The 9,840-nt window shown below is 36.2% G+C and overlaps 1 pseudogene; it reads left to right on the forward strand.

The window, feature by feature from the left end:
• Positions 1-4,923: 4,923 nt before the first annotated feature.
• LOC119236895 (60S ribosomal protein L10-like) lies at positions 4,924-5,567 on the forward strand (annotated as a pseudogene).
• Positions 5,568-9,840: the final 4,273 nt, after the last annotated feature.

The following is a 9,840-nucleotide window of genomic DNA, read 5'->3' on the forward strand; positions in this document are numbered from 1 at the left end:
AAAAAAAAAAGTGACATCAGCCAAAAACTTTCTCTGCTATCCTCTACTCCCTCCACAAATGAGAGTAATCATACTTTCAAGAAAAATTTGTTGGGGAATATATAATCCCTGCATTAGAGAAGTGGAAAAAGTTATTTATACACTTTTTACAAATGCATGAAGTAGTCAGACAAGAGATCTATAACTTATCTTACAGTTCTTACCCCTACTTTCTAAATCCCCCCAGGAGATGGGTAAGCTAACACTTAAGTTTTATCTTTTCAACCTGATTTCTCATCACCAGCAAATGTAGCTATATTCTTATAAAACAAGAAATATATAGATAATTAAGAAAGGCAAAAGCTATAATACAAGAACAATTCAGTAATCCTGATGGAACCAAGACATACTACAGTTAAAAAAAAAAGTAAGAATACTAAAGACAAAGATAAAACTTTTAACTTAATCAGGAGTAAATTGCTAAAAAGAAAGACAAATGACAGTGGCATCAAATACTTCAAGGCACAAAAGAGAAACTGGAGTGATATTTAAAAGTATTTAGAAGAAAGAGAGTTTGACTCTGAATATTATATCTAGCTAAATTATCAGTTAAATATATTGAAAATGCAAAGCTTAAAAAGGTTTTGCATGTAAGAAACCATTTTTGAAAACACTGTTGGAAAACTAAGGACATCCAAGAAGTTGCTAAAGATGTATGATAATTTAGCAAATTTTAGCATTATTTTAGATCAGTCAAAACATCACTTCCAAAGTAAACCCAAAAAACCTAAGACAAAAACTGTAGGTAATAACAACATGGGGGGAGTAGCAGAAAATGGGGGGCTGGAGGAAATGGAGGAAATAAAGACTATGTGGGAAAAAGGTAAAAGCATTATCAAGTATAAGAAATTGAAAAAGGAAAATTAAGCACATATAGGAGAATTATTCCATATGTAATACAATAGAATGTGTAACTTTCACAGCAACAGGAAAATCAATAGAAAAGGGAACAAAAAATGGTATATGGCAGAAGTTTTGAATATAACAATAATTAAAATAAATTTAAATGTCATAATTTACCAACAAAAATAAAGTAACATACTGTTATAAAGTAGCATACTGAATAATAAAATTAGCATCTTTTATAATTATGTAATAGGCAATGTATTAAACTAAAGTTATATAGGAATTTAAAATTAAAAGAAAAAGATTCTACCTATGAAATATCCCAGTCTTATATATTTTCCTTATGTGTCACATGTCAAAGTCCTAAGTATGCAGCTTACTTATTTCGTCTGAATGTTTAGAGAATTTGAATACTGAGGAATAGAATTTTATATCAATGGGGGCCTCCCCGGTGGCACAGTGGTTGAGCGCTGGGTTGCGAAGCTGCCCGCGGCTTCTGCGGCGCCGGTTCGATCCCCGCCTGCTCCCCGGCCACCGGCGGAGGATCCCACATGGCGCGCAGACCTCTCCTGCCGCCCACTGCTCCCCTCAGCAGTGTACTTCAGTCCTTCTGCCTGCTCTGCTCCCCACTCTGGCTCTGGTGAATTCTCTCACCCTCCCGCGCTTCTGACTATACCCAGTGCATGTATAAACAAAACAAACAAATAAAATAAATAAATTAAAAAAAAAAAAAAAAACATGCCTCTATTAAAAAATAAAAATAAAAAAAAAAAAAAGAATTTTATATCAATGGGGAAAAGTATGTAAATCAATTATAAACCTGGGACTACAACAAAGCCAGCTCTTCATATTCATTTTCCTTCATAGTCATTTACAGAAACATAACAAGAAATATGATCTTAAAGTCAGAACAAAAAAGCTGGATACGATAGAGGAAAAAAATGCTATTCTGAGTCAGAATTCTGGATGTGAATTCCATCTCTGTTTCTCACAGGTTACATGTTTCCATCAGTACATTTCTTGATCTTTATGAGACTTGTTCACTCAGCATTTATATGAGGATTCAAAAGATTTCCATAAAATTTATGGTGTAAGGAATTATGCAAATAAACTCAATGAGTGCTGCTTCAAAGTGTTTGGAAATAATCATAGAACATTTCAAGAAAGCACTACCAAATTTTGAATCATACATTTTGACAAAATAAATATTTAAGTGCAACTCTACCAAAAGTGTGAATTATATTCATCCAGTTGCAGAGACTATTTTTCAAGACATGTCTCAGCAACAGTCATTTTAATCTAACTCATTTGGATTAGCCCTCAAGGTAGGCAAAAAAAAAAAAGTTCTTTTATTTTTTTCCTAGATGATTCTTCACAGTTCTGATGTTCCTGTATGAAGCATTTAATTCAATGGTTCTCAGTGATGGAAGGGATGCAATATTTTGTGAACTTCATGGACAATTTGCATTGATGGGAAGAATGCCTCAATAAAAAAGTAATCTGGTGCTGGAACTCAATAGAATAAAAATGTGAGGAACATGAGAATTTCACTAAAATAAGAGAATAGCTGATTTTTATTGGAATTGGAAGAAAAATTATTATTCTACACATGAAAATATCATGTATTATCATGTAGTATGTTCAACATGGTTACCTGATAGTGATCTTTTATACTCTTCGATTTTGGGGAAAGCTACACACCATGTCCATATACAGGTATGTGATAAATCAGAACATGAATGGGCAATCGCATGACCAGACTTCTGGAAAGAAATCACAGTGGCTCACATGTGACAATCCAGAATGTGTAATTGAATAGAGGAAGTAGTAGTCACTGTTTTGACTACCTTAGAAATAGGTCATCCTATGACTGGATAAAGAAGATGTGGTACATATACACAATGGAATATTACTCAGCAATCAAAAAAGATAAACACATGCAGTTTGCAGCAACTTGGATGGAGCTGGAAGGGATCACGCTCACCGAAACAAGCCAGAAAGAAAAAGAAAAATACCAGATGTTCTCACTCATAGCAGGAAACTAGAAAACCTAAATAAGGGACAAGGAAAAAGAATAACTATAAGAAAGAAAAAATCAAAATCAACAAACAACTATGAACCAGAAACACTCTATGGGGGGGGGGCGGCAACAGGGAAAGGAGGGATTGGGGTCAAAATAAGGAGGTTGCAATTGTATGGGGAATATAAAAATTAAATTTAAAAATAAAATAGGTCATCCTCGCTCACCAAAAAAGCAAAGATTTTAGTTTGTCAAGTCAAAGATTCTCAAAGACCCAGTTTCTTGAGTAAACAACTTGGTCATTTCATAAAAGAACAATATTCAATGACAAATAAGAGGATACTTTCTCAGCCATCGAAGTACCCCAGCAAACCAATCCTTTACTCAGCCTTAGAAAAAGCAGCTGTTGTCTGCCCTTTCACTCAGGAAAAAAAGAAAAAAAAAATGGCCACAGAGGTCTCAACAGCTGTCACGGGCAGAAATGAAACATGGAGAATTCCAAATGGGATAAATAGCGTTGGCAACACAATAAAGATGTGGTGAATTAAAAATGCACCAGGCCACTTCCTCTAGATCTCCTTAGCCTTCCATCAAAAGCAACTGAGACTAATTAAATCAAACCAAGTATTTCAACTGACAAATAAAAGGATTGGTCTAGCTATGAATTCTCTTCTCTGTTTGATGTGATTAATGTTGCATTATACCACAGACGGCCACTTGATAAGTGGTTAAACCATGATGCACTTGGCATTTATGAAAGAATTTTTGTCATTTTTGCTATTGATGCTTTTAAAGCTTGACCGCACAGTGCTGAGCTTGGCTTTGACCGTACCAGGTTGAAGGCTGTCTATAGGAAAATAGTGAAATATTTTTATCCAATATGTTAACCCTGCTGTTTTCAACATGAGGCAAGATATTAGAATCTTTACTCAATTTCAGATCAAAGAAATGATCCTGATTTATATATCCATATATTTATTTTTAAACTGCTTAACTAATTCCTGTTGACAAAAATAGTTCACATAATAGTTTACATAATAGTTCATAGCAGATATTATTGTCACAATTTTATTATTACTAGTTTTATAATCACATTGATCTCACTGTAGCTCATATTTTTAATAATACATTTCTCCACCAATCCTTAATTTTTTACTTCCATTTCAATCGTTTTAACATATTTAAGATATTTCAGCATATTTGTATTATGTATAATGCTACATATTGCCCAGAAAAGCATTAATAAAGAACTACAGTGCCTAAAACTTTTCAAAATCTTTAAGCTTCTGCTATTGAACAAGGACTCATAAGAATTAATACTAGCACTAGCAAATGAATGTGTTATTCATAACAAATGAGTTTAGAGAGTAGGGAATAATTTCTTTAAATAGATCTTAATGAATGTTATAGGAAAAAGAAAAATAATCCATTATAGAATGCATGTAAGTACCATTACCACAAAGACAAACTTATATGAGAATCTATTTCAAAGCAGTGCTTCTTTTTAATGACATAATTTCCATAAGAATTTTCACTTTACATTAAACTATCTCCAAATTTGTATTTATCATTATGGGTCCTCTTTTTTACCAAACTCACTTAGGGCAGCCAAAGATGGCTATGCTTACTAGATCACTTGGTAGTAATTTTTCATGCATTAGAAAAATGTTCATAATTTTTAGGCTCAGATAGATGAAAAAATTATTTAAATGGAAAGTATGTGGTAAATGTAATGTGAATAATAGCTTAGAAGAATTGTGATTAACCCAGACTTGCATTCAAATAATTAGAAATAAACTATTCCACACTCTTGATGGAAAGGTGAGATAATTCATGTAGCATTCTCAAAAATACATCAACCATTTTATTCACTATATTATTCACATATACTTATGTTCAAAAATAGATCACAAATATATATAATAATAGTTATGTTGCCCAGACCATCACCACTATTATTAGTCTTAAAACAGTAATCACTCTTTGCCTTGGGCACCCCCCAAGATCCTGGTGTTGCTATGGGCCGCTGCTCCTCCCGGTGTTACTGATATTGTAAGAACAAGCCCTACCCAAAGTCTCGTTTCTGCCATGGGGCCCCTAATGCCAAGATTCGCATCTTTGACCTGGGGCGGAAGAGGGCAAAAGTGTATGAGTTCCCACTCTGTGGCCACATGGTATCAGATGAATATGAGCAGCTCTCCTCCGAAGCCCCGGAGGCTGCCTGTATTTGTGCCAACAAGTACATGGTGAAAAGTTGTGGCAAAGATGGCTTCCACATCCGAGGGCGGCTCCACCCCTTCCATGTCATCCGCATCAACAAGATGCTGTCCTGTGCTGGGGCCGATAGGCTCCAGACAGGTATGCGGGGTGCCTTTGGGAAGCCTCAGGGCACCGTGGCCATGGTCCACATTGGCCAAGTCATCATGTCCAACTGCATCAGCTGCAGAACAAGAAGCATGTCATGGAGGCTCTGCGTAGGGCCAAGTTCAAGTTCCCTGGAGGCCAGAAAATCCATATTTCCAAGAAGTGGGGCTTTACCAAGTTTAATGCAGATGAGTTTGATGACATGGTAGCTGAAAAGCGGCTCATCCCAGATGGCTGTGGCATCAAATACATCCCAAATCAAGGTCCCCTGCACAAGTGGTGGGCCCTGCACTTATGAGAGTGGAAGAGCTGTCCCCTTGTTAGTGACACAAATAAAAACCGCATTCTTAACCACACACACACACACACAAAAAAAAAAAAAAAAAAAAAAAGTAATCAATGTAGGATCAGTATTGAACAGCAATTTTCAAAACCTCTATGTATATCCATCAATGTGTGGTCATCCCTAGTAGAGGTCAAGGTGACCATCTCTGAAGATAGCACATTCGTAAGGAATTGCCTACATGCTCTACATTTCCAAGCATTCTCCTAGAAAATGTCTGGTCCTTGAGTGCTCTTTCTTATTTTAAACTGAAACAATATAGCTGGCCTAATTTGAAGTACAGAACTTGCATTCAACTAAGCTATGTTCCCAATCTCATCATCCACCTCCAAGACATGCACTCAGCAGACACTCCTGGAGTGGAGCTCATTATTCCAGGGCTTCTCTCCAGCCATCAGCCCAGGCAGCTAATGTCATTATTTCCCAAGGAGAAGGATGACTAAGCATTTGAGCACAAGCTTAGCAGTCCAAACAACCCTCCTTTTATTAATTTCCCCTTCCTATGCAGAAGGCCATTGGTAGCCCAATCGTGCTAAGAAGTTTTGTTCATAATAATGCTTAAGTCGGGCCTTCCTAGTGGCTCAAGGAGTTGAGTCTCAGCACTATGAAGCTCTCTGCAATTTGTTCCCCAGCCAGGGAGCTGACACATATGGCACAGCAGACCTCTCCTGCCTCACCCACTGCTTCCCTCAGCAGTGTATTTCAGTAGCTCTGCCTGTTCTGCTCCCCACTGTCTCTGGTGAATCCTCTCACTCCCCGCACCTCTGGCCTGCACCCCAGTATGCATAAATAAATATTTTTAAAAAGTGCTTAAGTCTGGGAAAAATTGTCAGGAAAGTTACTCCATAAAAATTGGCAAAATGGGGCCTGCCTGGTGGTGCAAAGGGTTAAGTCTCAGCACTGTGAAGCTATCTGTAGCCTCTGCAGCACAAATTCCATCTCTAGCCAGGGAGCTAACCCACATGGCACAGCAGAACTCTCCTGTCTCGCCTGCTGCTCCTCTCAGCAGTGTATTTCAGTAGATCTACCTATTCTGCTCCCCACTCTCTCAGGTGAATCCTCTCAGCCCCTGCAATTCTTACCTACACCCCAGCTCTTGAATTCATAAATAAATAAAATAAATCTTTAAAAAAACTGACAAAATACATTCCTAATTTGTGTCATTTGCTTAATAAAATTCCAACATTGTACATTATTTATTAGAAATTTTGTGGGGAGAATTTGAATTCAAAGATAAGACTTCTATTTTAAGTGTTCTGGTTGTATAATATTCATCATGAGAACCCTGTTATATTTCTAATATAGCCTAAGAATTAAAAGACATCAATTTTTATAGAAATATGTTTTTATGTGTATAGAATACATTTTTTGCAAATATATCAAGTTCTCATTTTAAGGTGATTATTCTTGTTTTTTTCTTTTCATTCGGATCATGAACTTTGAACCACTTTCCAAAGCTAATCAAATGCACTCATTATATCTTCTTTTGTTGGTCATAAAGATTACACCCTCAATTCCCTTCCATTAATTATTGTTATTCAGGTTTTCTATTTATAATTTTTAATTATTTCAGGAAGGATGCAGTGAAACTGTCTTTCTTTGCCAGTGAAAAAGCTCAACTTTTGATTACCTCCTATTATTTTTGTATACTAGACAGCCTCTGAAGCTTCTGTTTAGCTTTGCTTTGCTGCTTTCCAGGGAAGACTCTCAAGACCCTCCCATTATCATGGACATCTTGAAACATGTCCATCTCATCTTTCCTGTTATTAGAATTACAGAACAAACCAGTTTAATGGCTGATTCTTGATCATGTATTTCACAGTTTGGACTCACTCTTATATCATACTTATATATGTGGATTGAGCAAAGAAAATATTTAGGAGATGTTAGCCTTAGCCTTATAAGTTTTGATCATACCAATTTATACCACATAGGCCATGCACAGTAGTGTCTAGACTCTGTAACTCTAGATAGATACACACACACATGCTTTCTTAGGCTGCTGTACATGAGCAAAATTGCCCGTATTGTAGCCATTTGCTTACTTGACTATTTTTAAAATAATGTAAGCTTGTGTGTATGTATATGTGTGTGAACCGAGAGATACTCTTTAGAGGCACAATTTATTTTGGTTTATGACTCAATAAATAAAATAGCCCATCATTTAAACCAACTCTTCAAATTTGCAATACCAAGATAAGGATGTGGTAAGGCATTTGTTTCATAGTCAATCATGGTTTCAGTGGGAGCTAAATAATAAATACTGTGGCACTCATAACCTCTCCTTCCTATATTTTACCCTTCTTCATTTGGTAGTTATTGGCAGATACTATTAGCAAATAAAGGGTGATGGATGTTTCATGAATTCTTTCAGTTCCATAACACTCGTGATCAAGGTTATTCCCTCTGCTGGAACACTTGGTCCTACCTGAATCCCAACTTCACATGAATGGCTCCTACCTAACCTACATGTCTCAGCTTTGATGTTATTTACTCATGGAAGTCTTTCTTTACACCTGTGTTCAAGCTGATTGCCATCTTGCCTTTTTCTTACTGCACCTTGACCTTCACCAATTTAACATTATAAAGTAGTTGCAAGCTTGTTATCAATATAGGTTGCCCTAGCTTTGCAGATGTAGAACATTACTACTTGGTACAGTTTAGTAAGTTTCTTTTTAGGATCTGGAAACATTGTTGCCATTAATTCATAGTTAATTCTCAAACTGAGAATTAACTACTAAATTATACCTATTGGAAAGTCTCTACTTTCAGATGGTAGAAGAAAACTGATCTCCCTCTATATCATTTGTTCTGGAAGGGCAGGATGCAATTTTTCTGAGCTTGTAGTTCATCCCTGTGGCTATCACAGTGTCATACAAGGCCTCAATAAGTCCTCTTGAAGAAATGGATTTGCACTAAGTTGTACAACTTTAAGATCATTACAATTGAGGACTTGTATAAACTGATCAGCAATCTATAAACCATTTGACCTGGGCCATTTCCATGATATAGTGAACATTTCAAATTCTTATTATATTCAGAGAAAATTCAATTCAATTAATGTCTGAGAAAATCATAAAAGCACACAATAGTATTTGAGTTACTAGCAAACTATGAAATTCCATTAAATGCTCTCAAAGTACTAATAAGAATGATATGCCACATATAAAAATGACAGGCAATGTAAAAATAAAATGCATATTATAAGACAAGTCCACAGGGATGCAGACATATATAAAAAGAAAAAGATTACTGTAACAGTACACTTAGCCATTGAATAGTCCTATCCATAAAGACCACTCTGAAGTTAGAACCCAATAACACCATCAAGAAGATAAAAGACATGATTCAGCATTACAAAGATACTCTGGCTACTAGAAGCTCATCTTCCCAGGCAAGCAGTAAGATAAGCTTTTTGACTACAACATCCACAGTCAAATCTGGACCTGGTCCTGCTGCTGAGGTGTGGCTATCAATTCTTCAACCTTGCAATCAATGTCCCAATATGGCATTACTCGGCCCTATAGTCATGCATTCAATTTTAGTTTAGAAATAACCAGTGTCAGTAATTTTATTTATTTTTATTTTTTTTATTTTATTTTTATTTTTATATCCCCCATACAATTGCAACCCCAATTTTGACCCCAGTCCCTCCTTCCCCCCACCCCAAAGAGTGTCTCTGGTTCATAGTTGTTTGTTGATTTTGAGTATTTTCTTATAGTTATTCTTTTTCCTTGTCCATATTTAGGTTTTCTAGATTCCTGTTACGAGTGAGACCATCCAGTGTTTTTCTTTTTCTTTCTGGCTTATTTCACTGAGCATGATCCCTTCCAGCTCCATCCATGTTGCTGCAAATTGCATGTGTTTATATTTTTGAATGCTGAGTAATATTCCATTGTATATATGCACCACATTTTCTTGATCCAGTCATCTATTTTTGGGCATTTGGGTTGTTTCCATAGCTTAGCTATTGTAAACAGTGCTGCTATAAACATAGGGGTGCAGGTGCTCTTTGGAATTAATGTTTCTGTGTCCTTTGGGTATATACCTAGGACTGGAATTGCTGGATCATATGGAAGCTCTATCTTTAGTAGGTTGAGTAATCTCCACACAGCTTTCCATAGTGGTTGGACCAGTTTGCACTCCCACCAGCAGTGCAGGATAGTTCCTTTCTCTCCACAACCTCACCAACGTTTGTTGTTGCTGTTTTTTTTTTTTTTTAATATGT

The sequence above is a fragment of the Talpa occidentalis genome, unplaced genomic scaffold (genome assembly GCF_014898055.3).
Source record: "Talpa occidentalis isolate TD23 unplaced genomic scaffold, MPIMG_talOcc4v2.1 talOcc4.9, whole genome shotgun sequence".
NCBI lineage: Eukaryota > Metazoa > Chordata > Mammalia > Eulipotyphla > Talpidae > Talpa > Talpa occidentalis.